The sequence below is a fragment of the Lissotriton vulgaris genome, chromosome 3_1 (genome assembly GCF_964263255.1).
Source record: "Lissotriton vulgaris chromosome 3_1, aLisVul1.2, whole genome shotgun sequence".
In the NCBI taxonomy this organism is placed as follows: Eukaryota; Metazoa; Chordata; class Amphibia; order Caudata; family Salamandridae; genus Lissotriton; species Lissotriton vulgaris.
The window spans coordinates 818,120,558-818,141,755 of NC_141689.1; the positions used below are offsets into that span (position 1 = coordinate 818,120,558).

Below are 21,198 nucleotides of genomic sequence, written 5' to 3' on the forward strand. Positions count from 1 at the left end.
GCTTACTGATGAGAAGAACGTCATCTTAGGTTTAAGAAATTGGTTGTAGACTAGTACACTCCATTTGTCCAGCTGAAAAACATAAAAATAGCTCTGCACCGGGATACCATCTAAAAAGATTATATTGCGAGGACTAAAACTTTTTTCCTGAACCCTTCAGCTGGAAGTGGTTCCAGTGTTCTTCACAAACCAAAGTTTTATTACAATTGGTATGTCAGCAAATATTGTGATCACGGACAGCGTCAATTCTGTGATAGGCTTGTTGGTAAGTCACAAGATTGTCTCAATGCCTCTAGGTTTCCTTACCTGAAGGTTGGGGCTGTGTTTGTGGACAAGCTATCTGTTTTTCGCATTCACAGGACACGTCTGCGCTGCCTACAGGTGCTGATGTTGAGACAAATCACTTATAAGGGGTTTTAATACTCCAATATGCGAATTCAGTATTGCCTCTCCTCTTTCTGCCTGGCCCCAGCAGCCCATGGGACAGACTCCCTGTCCTGCAGAGCAGCGCAGGGATTGGTCTGAGCGGGCAGGAAAGACGCCCTGTTCAGACCAGGTAGTCTGTGGGGTTTCTCCAGCCTGGCTGATCAATGTAGCAGGGCTGGAGAAAACCTAAGTGTGCATGTGTGTTTTGGTCGGCCTCAGACAGCTGGCCAAACACACATGAGCACTTAGGAAGTGGAGTGCACTAGCACTCCCCCTCCCACTCCCAAGCCTCGGCCCAGCCCCTCCCCATGCCGCTGGCTAAGAGCCAGCAAATGTAAATTAAAATGATGCAAGAGCATAATTTTATTTTGCATTTGCTGGCTCTGAGCCAGGCAGTGGGGCAACGCTCATCCACCATTGGAGATTAGCCGCCACTTCAAGCAGGTGTTTCTGTAACCAGCCATGGGGATAGAGGCCTGTTACTCCTGTTGTCCTGTGGTCCAACTTACATTGGATTCTAGGCAAATGGATCAGCTCCGGACTTTTCTATTGCCTCTTCCTTGACATCCTGAAAGTCTATGTGCTCCTCAGGATGTCGTGAAGGCATTGGTAGTGTACTTCTGTATTTGTTTGGGCACCAATAGAAGTTTGGTAACTTTTTCAGAACTTTTTGCTCCGGAGCTTCATGGGGCCTGAATGCGAAAAGTACTGATCAGCCATTCCACTGTGTCTGATTGAATGTCCGATTTCTCCCATATGGAGAAGGTGTCCCTCAGAAAAACTACAAGATCATTTTTCAGACTGATACTTAACCCCTTCACTGTGGCGGCTATTCCGCCGCAGTGCTAAGGGGGCGGGGCGGCCGCGCGGCGGCCGCATGCTGGTGACGGAACCACTCCGTCACCAGCATCGGTGGCGCTGTGCTTATGACGGAGCGGTTCCGTCATGGCCCGCCCCGCTCAATAGAACGCTCAGCGCAGGCGCGGAATTCGCGCCGCACATGAGCAGCGAGCGGGCCATGACGGAACCGCTCCGTCATCAGCACCGCGCACCCGCAGCTGATGACGGAGCGGTTCCGTCATCAGCACTTAAAGGGTTCAACTTTTTAAAGCTTGCCTTCTTCCAGGCCCAAACAGGGCCAACCTGCTTGGTGTGTATAACCTGCGCTGCATTGCAGTTGGCCTCAAATCATGCCTAGGTCTCTGTACACCTCGGCCATTGTCTACGATTGGCACTTTTTTTTTGTGCCGTTTTCCCTTATATTTTAAAAAATTAATATCTCTTATTTCTCTAATTACATTGTAGTCATTTTGGTGTCAATTTGCTGATTTCACTTTTTTCTTTTTGTGAATTTTTATTATGTTGTGTGTTTGACTTGTTAAATGTTTAGCACATCAAAATACTTAAAACACATTTTCGCTAAATTAAGCCTATCTGCTTTGTGCCTCCGCTGTCATGGGTTGAGCTCAAGTTTAACTTTCTTAAACATTTGACTGGACCTTACAAGATAGTGACTTTATTACTTTTGATGGGCACCAATCCACCCCAACTTATATACATTTTCTCACTGGCATTTTTTGGTATCAGTCTCACGAAATTCTTTGGACTTGTATACCAAGCCTTCGATCTGGGTGAAAACTGTTTGTGAACTGTACCGCTGTGCATCATGAGGTAGAAAAGGGCAGTTATCTTGTATTTATTTTCTTGTGGAATGTTTCCTGAAGTAAATGTAACTAAACCTAAGCAAGCTGCCCCATAAAAATTGTTATTATACTAAACTAAACAATGGTTCCCTCAGCGTCCTAGGCAATTGTAATGAGATGGTCTATAGAGCAATCAATGTTTGTGAAAGTCCAGCTGTTTAATAGATAATCATATACTTATATGCACATGCATCTGCAGGCATTAAGTATACATATACATTGATGGTATCTTAAAAACAAATACATTGCCTAGAAGCATAGGCTATTAGCTTCCCCCAAGGGAACCATTGTTCAGTTAAGTATATATTTACCCAGGTTCCTAGGGACACCGGGTTGCCCCATACATTTTCCATGAAAATTGTTAGCACAGTCGATTTTAAACTAAAATATTCGCAAAATGTAAGCACTCCCAAAAGCACTTTGTCGAATGCAGGAATGCAGCAAGGCAAGTAATTGGAGGGTTATAACATTAACTAAATAATCTATTAGATACTAATTTATGAGCCTTGGGGAGGGGAGGGGGGTTCTGCATTCAAAACATTCTCAGTTTTTATAAATTGAAGTGATTTTAATGCTTCATATATGTTGTGTGTTAATGCTGTTGTGCTGATTAGCTATACAAAGTTTGGGCTTCAGCATTTAATACAACTGCTCAGTATGCTGCGGATCATTGGGTAAGAATCAATACTAAAACCATGCTTGCAATAATGGGAAGATCTTCATCACCAATATTTTACATAGAAGGGGAGGCTCTGGAATCTGTGTCTGAGTATAAATACTTGGGGATGACTTATTTACTCCAGAGGCTCATTTATGAACCAGAATACTGCAATTTTAAGAAGAAACAACACACTAGCTGTTGCAGAACTCTTTAAAAGGCCTGTCCTTTCAGCCAGTCCTGCAATAAATGGCCGTTAAGTATGCCCCTTCGCGACGCATGTTGCCAAGATATTGAGACGAAGAGCGGATAAAATAATAGCCAATGCAATTGTAGGAACCTATCGTCGCCTATTTAATTTACCTCAGCAGGCCTCGCTGGCTCTAATCTTTTTAGAGTTGGGCCGTAGGAGGCCGTGCATAAGTAGTCTTGGACCATACCTGAAATTCCGCCACGAGCTAAAAAACGATCCAAGATCTACGCTTAGCACAATTGTGTGGGAAGCAGTAAGTGACCGCAGAAACACAACAGCACATGAATATTTGAACTTGGCACTATCCACTTTTAAGGAAGGGGAGCTTTGGGATTTATCCCTTTCTCAAGATGCATTTAACAGAGTTATAAATGGATTAGAACAAAGAATCCATCCTTAAAGGATGTAGAAAAATAAAGCTGTTGCTCTTCTGACTTGGAGATTTGCAAACTCGTTTTAATTTGCCCTCTTGGAGGAGATCGTACAAAGAGACATCATGTTGTCTTTGTAACTATTTTAAGGAAAACATTTGCCGTATTGTCTGTTTCTACCCAGCCATAATGGCAGAGTGCAAAAGGCTGTTGACAGTTTTTTATTAGAAAGACTATACAAACATGTCGGCAAGCAGTACAAGCCTGTCTCCAAGGGGACGATTTGATATTTTGTGGAAAATTCCTGAAATTCATATCTATTGCTGAGTCCAAATTAGCAAAGAGTGAGCTGTAATGGTTATTGTCAGTGGCATAAGTAGCAAGCAGGAGGGCTATTTAAATTGAGTTGGGGAAAAAGGGGAAATTAAGGAAAATGAAGAAAAAAATGATATGAAGTGGTCTTGATTAGTATGAATTTTAATGGTTTTACCCCAAATCATGAGCATTATAGATGCGCATGATTGATTATGTGAAACCAGGTTTGTTTTTGTCATAAGGTAAATTTAAAATGAAATAGTTGATTCATTAAAGGCAATGTTTGTATTAACGTTTTAAATGCAATCATACTAAGTTGCTGCAATAAGGTTCATGCTCTACAATATTTGAATATTGAAGCCCATTTTAGAACTTCTAATTGGGCAAAGATATTTGGATTTTATTTCATAGTTTGCTGGGCCACAGCTGTGGAACGGTGGTATAGGACACTTGACTCAGGTTAACGATTTTTCACTAGAGGCCTAATGAAGTAAATCTTAGGGGTTCTAGTTGATTGAAGAACAGATTTTATGATGTTCTAATGCTTCCCAAGAGATCCTCCTCGAAGAGGGTGTGGGAATCGCTACACTGGCTCCCGATTAAGGAACTGGGGTTGTTCAAAGCCTTGTGTGTCAGTCACCGAATCATACAGGGGAAAGGGCCCATCTATCTCTAAAGCCTACTTACCCAATACAACCCAACCCGGCAACTGAGATCTAGCGGGACAGGGCAGGATAAGGTTCCGAAGTTCAGTAGATCGAAGATAGGAGGGCGCTCCTTTCGCATTCTGGCAGCCCAACACTGGAACAAACAGCCTTCAAGACTCCGACTGGAGACGTCAGAGCTGGCGTTCCGCAAAGAGCTGAAAACGTACCTCTTTCCCAAAGGTAGCGGGGGGTGGGATGAATTACTTCTGCTGTAGTGCTCCGGTTATACTAGAGAATGAGTAGAAGCCCTGTCTTAGTGGTTCTTAATCCAAATGACCTCATCAGTAGAGAAAGAGGATTAACTATTTAAGGAACTTATGCAACAAAGTTACTTAAATGGTGACTAAAGCAGGGCAATATCAAGTAGACAAGTGGACAAACTAAATGTAAACTAATAAAAGTGATTGAACAGAATAAGTTTGTATACAAAATATAAAATTTATTTCCTCCCGAACGGGTTACAATCTAAAACATGGTTAAAAATCAGTGCATACAAGCCACCCAAGAGTGGTCAATAATTGCAAAATTATACTTAAAAACAATCCTAACTACACAAGTGAACACAGTCGACGCAGCGTTTCGGTGTTTTTCTGTCTTCACACCTTCTTCAGGACGTTCACACAATAGAATTGATGTCTAAGAAATCAAAAACAACAAAATAATAATTAACTACTTGTCTACTCTACTATATACCTTGTACTCCTGCTATCTTTCTATAGACAATGTTCTTTTCGCCATTGGGTATATATATAGACCTTTTTGTCATTATTAAGGGATTTACTTGCTCCTTATGTGCTGCTAGTTCATTGAGGCGGAAATAATAGAAAATGACCCATGATTATTCTTGGGTATATTAAGTCTATTCCAGGGTCCCTTGACAATTAAATCCCTTAATACTGACAAAAAGGTCTATATATATACCCAATGGCGAAAAGAACATTGTCTATAGAAAGATAGCAGGAGTACAAGGTATATAGTAGAGTAGACAAGTAGTTAATTATTATTTTGTTGTTTTTGATTTCTTAGACATCAATTCTATTGTGTGAACGTCCTGAAGAAGGTGTGAAGACAGAAAAACACCGAAACGCTGCGTCGACTGTGTTCACTTGTGTAGTTAGGATTGTTTTTAAGTATAATTTTGCAATTATTGACCACTCTTGGGTGGCTTGTATGCACTGATTTTTAACCATGTTTTAGATTGTAACCCGTTCGGGAGGAAATAAATTTTATATTTTGTATACAAACTTATTCTGTTCAATCACTTTTATTAGTTTACATTTAGTTTGTCCACTTGTCTACTTGATATTGCCCTGCTTTAGTCACCATTTAAGTAACTTTGTTGCATAAGTTCCTTAAATAGTTAATCCTCTTTCTCTACTGATGAGGTCATTTGGATTAAGAACCACTAAGACAGGGCTTCTACTCATTCTCTAGTGTTAAGTTCCCCCACCTGTCGCAAGTAACAGGGGTACCTCCATTTTTTTGAGACTAAGTGCTCCGGTTATAGCCGTAGTGCAGCGCGGGGACACACCAGCCTAGTGTAACCAGGTGCTTTATAAATTCAGTTATTATTATTATTTATTGATGATGTGTTATTTGGTAATTATTTTGTGATATATTGTAAGTTTTAATTAAATGAACAATAAAGTTTACTTATAAAGTGGAGTGGGATTTTCAACAGTTTTGGTATTTCTAAATGCTTTAGACATTTTCTTAAGTTAAGCCTGTCTGCTCTGTACCGTAGCTACCAGGGGTTGAACTCCAAATTAAATTACTGAAACCTTTACTTGACCTAACACGAATAATGACATTATTATTTGTGGCAGACTACTATCCTCCCATCTAATAATCCACTATCTCACAGTTATAAAAATGAGATGGGTAGCTTATTAAACAAATGAGCACAGGGCACTATTTCTGATGCCTGAAAACAATGTCTTCTTACTTTTTACAAACTTTGATTGGATAGAACGTCTCACTTTGTTAGATCTTCCTCAGTTTTCTAATTTGGGGCAAGAGCATTTCGTAGAACTTCTATCTTGACTTTTAGTTGAATTGTGGAACCCGCCTGTCTATGAGGGTTCATGCAACTGTTGACCTATTGTTAAACCCATTTAGTTTTATTATGCTTGATATGCCCTGGTGGAAGAAGAACTGATGATGGTTCGAAAACACTTGATTGATTTGAGTGAATGGGAAGGAGGGTGTTAGTTTGGTTGTCATTTTTTGCACATAAATAGTTTAACTTATTAATGGAGGGTTGGTTAAGTGGTATTATGAACTCTGCAAGCTTTAGAAGAATTTATGGTTAAGTTCCATTGTGTTAGCCATGAGTATTAACTGTGGGATCCAGTAGATGTGAGCTTGTTTGAGAATAAGGTAAAAATCAACATGTCCGAAGAAAGTGCATGTTTAAATTTAATGTATTATTTGCAAATAACCATATAGGAAAACATTAAAACATGTGGACCTATGCTATATAATAACTGTATGTGACCAAAGAACTGATTATTATTCCAATATATAATTTTTTATTTAGAATATATTATGTGCATTTTTTATGTAGAAATTGTTTATATTTTGTAAAACATAATTCATAAGTAAAAAAGTGCAAAGAAATTACAATGTGAAAACTGTAACCAAATATATAACAAATTATACAGTTGATACAAAATTATAACCAAAATCCTGCATATAGATGAAGTGTGTAGAATACAAAGAAATCAAGTCTTCTTTTCAACATAATATTCTAAGCAACTAATGGTTCACAGTTTTCAAACTAAATTAAGCAATTCAATGTTTAACTAAATATCCAAGGAAACAAGTGGCAAACCTATTTTGAGTCTACGTGCGTTTCGGCTTGACGTCTTCTTGAGATAGACATGAATCTTAAGCAAATGAACAGAATAAATCTGATCAAAAATAATCAGTGACCAAAATGTCTCTTAAAATGTTGATTCAACAGAAACTGGACCTTGAGTGCGGCCGATTCGCTCTCCCATGCTTTCAATATATTGGAGCTTTTCTATTGAGCAAGTTTAAGCTGGTAACTATCAAAAAATGGTCATGCCAAAGGTGGAAGAAAAATACTTTCTGTAGATGATATCCTGACGTTAAAAGAGTACTTTCCTGTGGAGCCCTGTCGGGCACTCAGTATATCGTGACCCGAGGTACAGCAGTAACCGATATTATGTTATCCGCACGGGTGCTATTCGAATGAGCCCAAACACGATATTGGCGCAAAATCAGCCTCTTAACTGTAGTCTAGTTAAAGCATATTTCACAAACAAACTGACAGGATTCATAGTTACCTGCCCTGTTGCAGCACATGGTACATAATTTGTGAGTCAGCCTAAACTAGAGATTAACTTAGCTATCCAAGGTGCTTTTGAAAGTTGAAAGAATTTATAGAGCGCACTGTGACTAAGCGGCTTCCTGGCGCTGGAGGAGTAAGGCGGTAGCAGAGGAAGAGGGGGCCAGGAGATTACTGAGGGGAAAACGCTTGAGCGAATAGGTAAGTTTTAAGTGCTTTACGAAACAACAGATAATCAGAAATAGACCTAATGGAGAATGGGAGATTATTCCAGAATCGCGGGGCAAGAATAGAGAACCGTGTGCCGCCAGTTCTGGTTTTACGGAAGCGGGGGACACTGAGGAGTGCCTGGCTGGAAGAACGAAGGTCATGACCATGGCAATAGTGAGTGATCCTAGAATTGATGAAAATGGGAGCCGTATGGGCACGGGCCATGAAGACTATGCCTCCTAATTTAAAGAGAGATCTTTGCAGGACGGGAAGCCAATGGAGGGACTTGAGCCTTATTACTGTGTGGGATTTAGTGACTGCTTCCTATAGCATACCTAATTTATGGTGCTTCACAAGTGAATCATGTGTCGGCACCATACCCTATTTATTGCTGATATTCTCTTTTGATGAATAACTCTTCTTTAATGGTGAAGATCTTTGATTTAACACTTCAAACATTTTGCTGTGATAGTGTTTGCATTTGATGCCATTCTGCAACCTCATGTGAACATAAACTTCCCTTGAACCCATTCATAAGCTGAGTTTGTGTTTGTTTAATGTTTAGTAATCCATCCTTCGCTATTGTGTGCCTGTGTTTTAATACGATGGGCCTGCGGCAAAAGAGTAAACTTGTGGGTAAATATTGAGTTAGTAAGAGCTTGCATTTCGCACTGCTTAATTGCCAATAATCGTGTGTGTGCCCTTTGAACAAGAAGTTGTCATTCTGAATTTGTAGATCATTTTCTACTTAATGCTTTCGTTTTCTTAAACTGTTGCTAATATGATGCAATACTAATAATACAGGCATTTAAAGGTTTTGGGATTCCTTTATTCTTTGAATTGTGCATCTAATTGGAGTTCCTATGGACCACAGTAGTGAAGAGGAAATGCGATTTAAAAGAAATGCCATATTAATAATCAAAGTACATAGTTAATCTATGATTTGCTTGCTTCTTTGCCCATTTGTTTAAAAGACTGTCTGAATCAAGCAACAATGATTTTCTCTGCAAATTGTCACAACATAGCCAGATGGATGCACAGTTCATATTGGAATTGTTTTGCCAACCTTAAGGTGACTGTGCAAATTTGATTTCCAGTCGAATCTCCTTTTCTAAATGTATATTATTTTAAGAGGACAAACACAAGGCTGTGAGCTAATGTCAAGCAGCCTTGCAGGATTCTGACTGAATCCTTGGCCTATTAATGGAAGCATTCTGTACTCCTACCTTACGTGTAGAAGAGAGCAAACTTTACTGCAAATATCAAATCAGCACACCTTCCAAAATGCCCTATTGTAATGAGGGTGGCACTAGTGAATTCCAACACTTTGTCTTGCTTTGACAGCTGCATTTCCTCTTGAAATAGTGGCCTACGCTTTAGATTACCACAGTGTACCTCTTCAAAAACATAAAATCCTGATTCATATCCCCTAATATCTAAAATGGACTCCTCCTGAGTCTGCAACAAAGCAAGTCTGTCTTGTGAGCACTTTCTTTTAGAATCCCCAAACCCAGAGACACTTCCTTTCCTGCTTCTCTGTTCTAAATGAATCTGATGGCGAATCCACAGCAAAGATCTTTTCATTGAAGTCCATTTGTCAAGCAGAAATTTCCAATTGTGGCCAACAATGCTACCTTTAATTATTTTCTCCGCACACAAGTGATGAGTGAGTTTCCACTTCTAGCGAGAATGGGCAGGATTGTTTCCAAGACAATTTAAGAAATTTCCAGCATTCAATATTTTTCTCAAACTATATTTACTTAAATGCCATAGAAAGGGAGATTAAAAAATTATAAATATTTCAAGCTGTAACACAGTACTTGGGTGTTTCACTTATCGGTAATAGGAAAGACATCAGCCATATGATTGCTTGTTGGGAGCATCAGCAGAACAGTATTGCACCAAAAATATTTGGAACTCGGTCAGGAGAAAGCATATCATTGAAATCCTGCAACAGGAGCTTGAAGAACCATCACCTTAATCGTGCCAGAGTAGGTCTATCAGAATGTATGTGACAGGAGAGTGTCAAAATTGCCATGCTACAAAATAAATTGATTACCATTTCTTAATTCCTGGTATAGGGCCAGCGAGGCCGTAAATCAGTAAGGGTGATGGACCATTATTTCCTGTGCCACATAATGTCTGCGGTAGACTGCAAGGCTGTAAGTGTGATATTTACACTGTAAATCTCATAAATAATGGCTCACAAATGAAGTACCGTGCTACTCATTGCTCGCTTCTGTCATTTCTTCTAGCTCCCAATTATTTTTCCGCTTTCCCACCCTTTGTACCCTGTTCCATATTTCCTTTTTTCTCACCTTTACTATCTAATTTTCCATGCATTTTCATAATTATCGACTTCTGATTTGTTTACCACTGATTATTTTTCTCACATGTTGCTCATTCAGAAACTAAATCTACAGACTAATTGCTTTGTCCCATTCCCCGCAAATTTCTTTTTGAAAGGTCATGAACACTCAGCTAGCCCATTTTATTGACGAAAAGAACTTAATAGATGACACCCAATTTGGCTTCAAAAAGGCCATGACACGGAAACAGCCCTGATCAAGGCATCCGATTAAATCAGGAAAATACTTGATGGGTGGGGGGTGCCGCAGTCCTGGTGCTGTTGGATCTCTCAGCAGCATTCGGCATGGCCGATCACGCAACCCTTATCGACCATGCCTCATCCATCGGCATCACACACAGAGCCAAAGCCCTACTGACATCTTTTCTATCCCATCAGACTCAACTAGTGATGCTCAGCGACTTCAATTCCTCGTCATTTGCACTCCTGTGTGGTGTGTCGAAAGGATCATCGCTGAGTCCGACCTCGTTTAATATATACATGTCGGACCTGGCGAGGGTCATATAATCCTCCAGCATGGGCCTAACGTCGTACGCCGATGATATACAACTGGTGCTAGTTTTACACAATGACGGAGGGGCAGTTGCGGCAAACTTTCAAGATTGAATGCTAGCCATCAGTGCATGGATGGCAAACAACTGCCTCAAATTAAACTCCGATAAGACGGAGGTGATGATTTTTGGTAACCTTTCTCCTAGCTGGTCCCCTATTTGGTGGCCAGCTAAGTTAGGCTCACCTCCGTCCCCCATCACAAAGGTCAGAAATTTGGGTGTTCTGTTCGACGACAAGCTGTCATTCATACACCACGCCAACCCAGTTGTTTCTTCATCCTTCTATGTCATCAGGATGATAAAAAAACTTCTACCTTTTCTTCCAGCCAGGGCCGGCAGGACTCTTATTAGTACATTGGTTATGTCAAAGGTTGACTAATATAATGGTCTACTCATCAGTGCTCAGGAAAGAGTCCTAAATAAGTTACAACTGGTGCAGAACGCAGCCGCCAGGATTCTGACAGCCACCCCCAAGTTCTAACCAATATCCAAGGTGGTGCGACAGCTCCACTGGCTGCCCATCAGGAGCAGAACCAAGTTCAAGGCTCTATGCATTGCATACAAGGCAATCCACAACACTGGACCTGAGTTTCTTTGGAAAACTCTTTGCACCTATAGGCCCAGCAGACCCTTGTGCTCATCAGCAGCCAACCTGTCGATTGTCCCCCGAACCAAGAAAGCTTCTTGGGGTGACAGAAGATTCACTGTCGCCACCACCAAACTATGGAACAGGCTCCCCCTTCACATCAAGACCAGTTCCACCCTGCTTACCTTCCGGAAACAATTAAAGACCTGGCTCTTCAACCAATAGCCACTCGCTCCTGGCCTCCCCTCTGCCTAGTCCGCAGCGCCGAGACACCCAAGGGTATTTGCACGCTTTACAAGTTGCTTAAATAAATAAATACATTCTCTCTTCTCCCAGTCTTATTCGCTTACTATTATCACTCTAACGAAGTTCGCATTTGTCTCACTTTCTTACTGTCTTTGTCATTCTATTTCAGGCTCCTCAGTTATCTAGCTCAATCCTGCCCCGTCAGTATTTCACTCTTACATATGATATAAGCCTCACTGTATCTTTGTCCTAATCATGCTCTTGTACCCTCTCGCTCACTAATCTTTCACTCCCTCACTTACTCTTATTGCTTCTCTTAGTTTATTTACTCTGACATGGGCACACATCTAACCTTACACTCTTTATGCTTGCCTTCTGGCTCTTTCTGGCTTGGATTGACAATTGATTTTTGGGTGTAGCTAAACTAAACTTAAGTGTACGAGAATATCTGTGAATTTAGCCCTATGTCTTTTACTTAATTTGTTAAAAAATAAGTGCAGGGGCCCAAGGTTTTGCTCTGATGCCTGCTGCCGGCGTTTTCGAGTGTCATGGTGACGAATATCAAGGCTGTGCAGTCGTTTCCGTCTCATGCCCCTTTAATTCACCACCAGATGCTCTTGCCTCTTTATCTCGCTCCAACATGATCTTTTTCATCCCGACTTTCTCCCTTTGTCGCTGCTTTCTGTCTTTCTCTTCCTCCTCTTTTCTCACGTTTGTGTTTTCTCTCTCTTGCTCTGGGTCAAATTCTGTTGAAGAAATGTAATTACTGGTTCTCAAACCCAGGGGCGCCTCTAGGCTCATGGTGGCCCTGGGCAGGGAGCGTAGGTAGGGAGCCCTGGAAGAGGAGGGCGGGGCGGAGCGCGGAGGCCAGTGAAGAGGGGAAGGGGGGATCTGGGTGTTTGGAAGTGAAACGGAGCCGGAGGCTGCCAAATCCCTGCCAGGGTCCGCCACGCAAATATGTATCCATCCTCGGAGGATTATTATATTAAGGATATATTTTGGCGTGGTGGCCCCTAGGGTTTGGTGGCCCTGTGCAGGTGCACAGCTTGCACATGCCTAAGGCTGCCCCTGTCAAACCACTAGCTCAAATGAAGCTCTGCCTATGTCCGTTGTGGTTACTTTCTTTATAAAGGAGATGTCGTGCAAGGCATACTTTTGTGGGCCAGACCTATATGTTTGTACTGGAGATGATCATCTAATATGTTGAGAAGAATGCATTATCTGCGCACGAGTATATGGTTTGCATTCAATACTTTTGGCTAAGACGTTTGGAATATTCCAGCTGTTTACTTTAATAAAGTTTGCAGTAGAATAATGATGCCCTGACACAAAGTGCTTTCTAGTTTTTTTTTTATTCATATCCTTACTCTCGGGAGTCTCTTTTGTTTGTAAGGGGTTAATGGAACTGTCGAATAGTTAGTTGAATTTAATTTTTTATTTGACTTTTTTCTCCTCAGTTACCAGAGTATTTTGTGCATTAAGGGAGTAGCATTGAATCCTGAATGGAATTTAGGAGAGTGTAGATTTTAACTGTATTTTAGCTGTCCTTGTTAAGTGCTTCTTATTTTTATGATCTTAAAATCTTTTTGTGATGAACTAAACAGACTTCCTCTAGCACATTAACTTTCTTGCAAATAGTATTGTTTGAAGTTGTTTTTATCCTTTGTGTATTCTTCAGTGATCTCAAATGACCACAGTAAGAGTAACTTCAACGAAAAGAACAAATGTGTGTATATATGTATATATTACTTGTGGATTTTGTGGAGAATAAGTTTGTTGACTTCGCTTTACCTGGCAGGAATGTCATAAAAAGTTTAGTGACTGTGTTTGAGACGTGAGGAGAATACTCATAGTAAACCGCAGTAGAAGTAGAACCTACTGATTACATTTTCATAAGGCCATATTTGGGATGTGCCGGAGATGTAAAATGATCTTTATTTCAGCAAATATGGGTGTGTGTCTATGTGGAATGAAGGTTGCATCCTGAAGGAGGCGGAGGTTGCATCAAGGGGAAATAGAGGTCACAGACTTGGGGAGGCTTGGATGTAGCCGAATGGCTGCTCCCTAGGAGGGAGCGTGGGTTTTAACTAAAGAGCGAATGTGGGGAGGTCGCTCACTTAAGTGGGAGAGATGGTACATAATCGAGCGAAGGAGGGCATACAGTAAGGAAGGCAGATGGCTGGGCCAGCTTAAATTGGTGTTAATCACATGGTTGGGGGGAATGAAGGGTGCATACAATATGGGAGAGGAGCCAAAAAGCAAACCTATATGAAAATCAAAAAAATAACAAAAAAATCGATACAGTATATTGTGTATTTCTATTCTACAACAGCTCTGCAAACAAATTTGCACTGCATCAAAAAGAAACCAGGTTTGAAAACGTAAGCATATGTTTGGATGCATGCACTCTGCGTTAAAAGGTAGAGTGCAGCAAACGTGAATTTTAAAAACTGTAGATGCGCAGCATCCTTTAAGTAAGATCCACTCAAATAGTGTGAGCACTGAAAATTACTCTAATTTTAAGCGTGAGTCTTTGTGTCTTTTCACAGGCGCGGCGGACGTCCTACTGTAGGGTTGTCATCGAAGAGCACAATATCATGACGGATATGCATTGTAACATCTATACAGGTAAGATGTGTGTTTTCGTGGTGCCCATTTGCCCAATTATATACACTATGTAAAGGGTAATATGTATCACTACCCCTGCATTTGTTAACGTGTCACAAGATTCATGGCACGCTTCTTCTCAACCGCACGTTCCCATCTAAAGGCTTCCTCAATTACTTCTGAAAACATAGGAACGCAGATCTTGTGCTTTTAGTTTTGTCACGTGGTTTGAAACTGGCGTGATAGTTTTATGATTAATATGTGTGTAATATTAATGACCCTTCGGGCTTTGCTACATGGATAACCGAGCATCACATTGTATTCTGTAGCACTGACATGGAACAGGAGGAGTTTACTGATCTTTATATCAACTGACTGCTCCTCTTCATTTTGATTTATAAGAGGGTTTTAAAAAAAGGAGTCAATGAACAGCAAGATTATACAGAAAGGGGGTACACTAGTAGTGTCTGACGGGCTCCTTGTCCATGTCCGTTTTAATGATATTCACCAAAGACCGATTTCTGGATACTAAATGGAAATCAATAACGTATGCTGAGGTCATTCAGAAATCAGTCATGGATCTTGTATAATCCTGGCTGTACGCTGGGGACCCATACTGTACTCAGTAAGAGTACGCGGCTGGGAAAAATTACTGAATCAGACCTTTAGGACCTCTTTGAAAGAGCTTGTGTACATCTTAAAAGTTTGTCACTTTAGATTTGTAAACATTCCCCCTTTTAATCCACTGCATGGAATTTTCCGTGGTCAGTACACTTCAAGACATTTCCAACACTAGACACTCTAGATTCAACTCGCCAGTACAGGTTTCCTAGGTGGTGATGGGTGAACTTGACACTACTTACCTTGTGGCTGTTCGTGCCCGACTGCTACTCCTTTCTGTAGCAGTTAGATGAGTAGAGAGAGGCAGGCAGCTATTGCACCGCCCTCCTCCTAGTGCATAGACCGTGATTTGCTGTCTACTCGGTAGGATGGCCTGCAGGACAGAAGGCCAGGGGAACCTCTGCATGTAGACTCTTCCTCTTTCACTGCACAACACAGTTTGATTTTTCCAGTGGAATATTCAGGAATTCGATTACAAAATATGATTAACTAATATTGAACATGATTAATCCCTAGCAAATGTTTTGGTGGAATATAGCAGGAATAATTTGAAACATTTCCATGGAATGCAACCAGTTTGGATACTAGATCGAATGTTGTCCAACGTAAATCCAAGTGTGAAAAGGGTAGCATTAGATTATCTAGTCCTTTTTTCAGCTATCACCTGTGACAGGTTTTGCGCTCTCGCTAGAGATATTGTATAGAACATGGGGCTTCACTTCCTCTTCATTCATCTGGAGCATGGATCAAGTACTGATTGCCTCAGCTTGATTACTCTCCTTTCGTTGATAGCGATGTTATTGAGGTACTACATTTATTGTTGGTCCTTCGCTGTTGTCCTTGTTGAACTTCTTGCCATTTGTAGCCATGTTTTACTATGCAGCACACACCTGCTTTAATTGTGACAACAGATGTTATCTACCCCCATAGTACTTTCATTAAGACATGAGGTCAATTGCTTTCTATATGTGATAGTTTTTTGTGTGCAATATGTTATCTTTCTTTTTCACTCCTAAAGAGGTTAACTGATTTTGCTCAGAATTGCAGGGGGGTTGTGCCGAGACCTAACTAGCACTGACCGAGCCAATAGGCCTTGCCTTTGAGACTATTAGCTCTGCCAGTGCCTGTTATTCATGCAGTACAGAATGGGCATTGCTGACTAATCCAGCACCAATGCATTTTCTTTCTATACACTTTAGTCCTGGCTGAATAGTAGCACTTAAAAAAATTAGTTGTATCAATCTGCTAAGCATCCGCACTGCTGTTCAGCATGGCTATAAAACATTACAGAAGTCAATAGCTCTCATTTCGAAACCTATTATCTTTACCAGTGCTTGTCTTTTAGAGGTGTCCAGGGGTATTGCAGAGGTCTTCAGGAATGATTCTCCTCGTCAATATTTTATGGTTAAATATGGGTTGATGTGTGTGTAGTTATTGCAGCAGAGCTTAAATACAGTCAAGTTTTGAGGGAAGTCAGAAAAGTTAAGGTGTGGGGCAGGAATCACGAGGGTAGGGTGGTTATTTACACTCATTCAGTGTTTTTTGTTTATTTCCCATTAACCAGTAATCTGGTTCAAGCGCCCAAAAGTGTGTTCATATTTTCCATTTTCTTACATTCCACTTAAGAACCATTTTCCATAAAAAGCACTAAAAGTGATGGAATTTTGGTCTGTGCCAGTTCACCTGCTCCAAATTAGACTTTTTATTTGCACTTGCAAGTTCTCGACCTTCAAGATAGTTTCTAGCATTGAACAGTCACAAGATAGTGATATTGACCTTAGCCATCCCTGCTAATTCTGGCATGACTGCCCTTTCACTATACCATGTGGTTGTAATTTCTTTCAGGAAGTTGATTTTATTGCATCTTCTGACATGTGTTTCTGAGCTCACGTTGTCTCTTTGACATATTTGCAGGTTTAATTCTGTTTTTCCAGCTCTCTTAACCAGATTGTTGCTCTTATTTTGCTCGTGTATCTGGCTTCCTACTGTTACTTATTCATAATAGTGAGACTGCTATTTTAATCCCAATTTCTCTTAAATTAATTGTTTTTTTCTGTCAATGTGTTTTCGGAGTCTGTTACATATGCTTTGCCTTGGTGAAATTTACCTCGGGAAACCTTTATTTAGTGTTCCAATTTTATTTTATTTCCATATTTTGCTCCTTTTGTCTTTTTTCATGAATCGCGCCAGGAAGACATAGCAGTGGTACACCATATAATCGAGAAATGTGTTTTCAGTGAAACTTCATTTCTGAACTTCAGCGTGGTTTCTATTCCTTGTACAAGTTGAAAACGCTTTTTAATTCGTATGCGTGTGGTGGTTTCTGTACGAAACTGCCTTACCAGGCATTTATTCTGTACATTCAGCTTGCACCATTATTCAGCTTGCTTTGCTTGTAAATTCTCCTACTCAGCAGACTATCAATTACTGCCTGCTGTAGAAACCTACTATTTCAGTCTTTTTCAAGTGAATCCGACATTGCATCCTTCCCTAGTAGGAACTATTTATTTTGTTGATATTTTATATTGCACGAACCTATCTACAAAAAAAGGATCCTCTAACCGAATTTTTGTTGTTGAAGATGGAGCATCTCCAACATTCCCTATTCTACACAGAACAACATAGATTGTGCTGGTTCCAGATGAGAGCAGGTTACACAAACCAGGACATGAAGGATGGGGGGAGGGCATGCTAGTTCTAGTGAGCTCACTGTACAGGTTATTTATTGGCGCATTTACCCTGCACATGGCACAGGGAGACCGTCATTTATTTCCTGAATCATAGTTTGTTTTGAGCCAAGTGCTAAACTTGAAAATGTAATCCTGGGTATCCAAGTTCCAAACGTCTAATCTGGAACTTTTCCAGACCAGTTTTGGTATGCACCCGACACTGGGTCAACATTGCCTAATATGCAAATTGAAGACATGCATACTGTTTAAAATCTTCTTATCCACAAGCAAAATACAGAAAAATGCAAGTCAAAAGTACAGTCTGTAACTTACTGTTCTCTGTCAGCCTGAGGTCATTTACCCCATTTGATTGTGTTCCTGTGCTTTGTGCTTGCACTGTCACTAGTAACTCCAAGAATCAATGAAGCCTCTTTCCCTATCTTATCCTTTACTCAGTGTAGTTCAGAACCTCAGTTCATAGGAATGGTTATTGCACTGCTCTCTCCTACCATTAGTAGAACAGGAGCTTCATTCATTGCCAATAAGGAGCCTATGCGTGTGGTGAATTGTTGGGGCACATTTGGCAGCTACTTTGGAATCCATGGTTACTTAATTGGACTCTGGTATCCACATGCCTCCTTCTGAAATCTGATAGATTTCTCCCTAATTCCACACCACAAGCCTAACCTCAATATATTTCTAACTAGTGGTGCCGGAGTAATACTGCAATGGAGAAAGACAGACTTACTTAGTGCTGGTATCGATGCCCTGCAGAAGACCTCAGTCAAGGCTTGTCTTTTGCTGCATCTATGGTTGGTGCCTCTGTCTCCAACGTTACTTGTAAGCTAAATCCATTAAGTGTATTAAACATCTCATCTGGGAGGGAACACCTATCAGAAGATATGGAAACCCTTTTTCCGTTCACGTTGGTGCTTTTTTTCAGCTAAGATGTTTACTGCACGCTTACAACCTCTTGAAGCCCTGGCTGTGAATTGGACAAAAGTGTAGCTCTGCCATGTTCTGCTATGTGTGCTGGTATTTATAATATGTCTATATCTGGTTTATTCATTATTTTGTGATGTAAAGGACTACTTGCAGTCCGAGAGGTTTCAAATGTAGGACATCTGCGAAATTAGTACACATATTATGCATGATATAGCTCCATGCCGTAGGCACTCATACATTTCAAGCCCAATAATTTAGTTGCCAGCACAGTAGACTAAGTGGTCATGGTTAAATCTGTTTTTGATGTTTGGCTATGACTGACAGTCGCTTTTTATTCACAGTATGGAATAAGGGAGAGGCTTATTTGTGGATGCATGCTGGTATGTTGTAATGTCGAGCATTTTTTGCATCGGAAGTTGTGCTACGTACTTGACCCCGTTACAGAGGTGCAGGCATGTGGCTGTATTTTGAGGGGTTGCCATTTGGAATGGAGAGTGCTTTGTAAAGGAGGTGTTTCTTGTGATGTTCTACCTCACTTTACTCAACACGTGAGCATGGTCAATTGAGTAGTCCTAAGCAAATGTTTATCAAACAGGTTGTGCAAAGTGGGATTTTCTTCTTCAAAACTTCTGTACAAGTCACTCCTTGAATCTGCGTGGTTCTGATGAGATCCCTTCTTCAAAATATTTGTCAGTAAGCTTGAGAGAGTATGGGTCAATTTGGTTTGTTGTCTCTATCCAAACGCATCTCAAAGTATTGTCTGCTCCTGTGTGTTTATCCCATCTGTAGTGCATATTTAATCTTCACCCTGTATGTATCGGTTCTCCTGCCCAATTAGTTTCCAATCCTCTGTGCCTTGTGTTCTTTCCCCATGATAACTTGGCAATATTCTCATGGATCTACTGCTTGTTTCACTGTCATGAGGGAGAATAAGGTGAGAACATCAGGAAGGATCGTATTGGGTCTAGAGATGCAGAAGAGCTTTAATGTTTGAGGGAGGGGTGAGAATGTGACTGGGGAAGTGATGATGCATGGAGGGCAGTAAGAGAAGAGAAGAGACGAGGATGAGAAATAGAGTAGGACTGAGTGATAGGAGAGTGTAGAAGTTGAAAAAGCAAAGGGGGTAATGGAGAAGGATAAAGTGCTGTGGGCAGAGGTAAAGGAGAGACGTGATGAATGTGGCAAAGGAAGAGTAGGGTTGAAATGAGTGAGGGCAAAGAGAAGCTGCCAATATAGGGACTGTGGGACTTGTTGAAAGAAAGAGTAGTTGCTCTGAAGGCATAAATTGGGGATGTTTTATTCATTAGATTTTTAACACATTTGTGGATTGCATCACCTTAATCTCGAGAAACAGATTCAATTACAGTGTGTTTGACTTAAAAGTTTGGCCTCTAGTAGACTATATATGCGATTTAACCCACAGGATTTGTATCCCACTGCGTTACATTACAAATGTAATCTGTACATTTTAATCTGTACCGAATAGCAATATAGAACTATCTGGACATCCTGCTATTAACGGAGAAGGTGATGGCATAAGACACATTGAGTGGTAGCTGCACATCATTGAATGAAAAGGAATTAATGAGGTCTCTGGTTACTTTGCCACCCTGTACCCCATCTCTTCCACCATACATGGATCTGGTGATCCATCCCACACCACGCAGTGCAGAGACCTAAGCTATATACTGGAGGAGATTGTGGCGAACAAAGGAGTAATATATGTATAGAAATGCCCTAGAAGAGATATTAAGCTACAAGGGCCATTTAGGTGTACTTAAGCTCAATTATATTCACATGCATCTCCTCCAACTCGGCTCAGATTCACTTTGGAATACCCCGAGAGATGCAATACAATCACTGAAGAACTTAGATAGTATTAGTCCACTTTAGAGGAAGAAGTAGTGGTAGATTCTGATCACGGCACGTTGGCTAATGCCTTTTTAGAAGTTAAATGTTTAATAGTGTTTGAGCCATTTTTAGACGCCGTCCGCCTCCCTAGCGAAGCCGCTCTATTTGCATTTTAGATCTGGGACTCTTGTTATGAATACATTTTGCTGCAAATGGACGAATGCTTTTATGTTGATCCCGGTAATAGACCCAGTCTGTCTGTCTTGTAAGCGTGAAAGGGAGACGGTAAAGCACGTGCTATTTTTTTTTGTAGCACACACTCTGCCCTGCATAAGAAATGGGTTGCTGCCGGTTGATAAGGGTTTTTCAATAGAATGTCGCCTTGAGATACCGGAAAACCGACACCAGGTAGATTTTTGTATACAGTATATTTTTAAATTCAATGTGGTATGCTGGATGGATTTGAATGGAACATAACTAATTTGTACTTATAATTATGGTATCCGCGTTTTAATTGCAGACTTGCACTAGTGTATTATAATTGTATTAGGTTTATTTCTATTGGTGCATTTTATCTATATGGCTTTATGGACCTGCTTCCCAAATAAACTAAATTGAATTGTTAATTACTACTGTTTAAAATACCATTTATGATGTATTTCGGGCGTATTTCTGTTTTCCTGTTGTGCTGACATTGAACCTTTGGAAAGTGAACTCCTGAACAGGTGGGTGCACCGGTGGTACCACAGAATGGTTCAGCAGGTTTTAAACGGCCTTTCTGCACAACTCCACACTTGT

At 40.6% G+C, this 21,198-nt stretch overlaps 1 protein-coding gene across 2 annotated transcripts in view; it reads left to right on the forward strand.

The window, feature by feature from the left end:
• CDC42SE2 (CDC42 small effector 2) overlaps nt 1–21,198 on the forward strand; it is a 362,860-nt gene that overhangs the window by 81,735 nt on the left and 259,927 nt on the right. For both annotated transcript variants that reach the window (XM_086961125.1, XM_086961126.1), the window contains exon 2: nt 14,257–14,335. The gene's annotated coding sequence lies outside the window, so the exon portion shown is untranslated. The remainder of the gene's footprint in view (nt 1–14,256; nt 14,336–21,198) is intronic.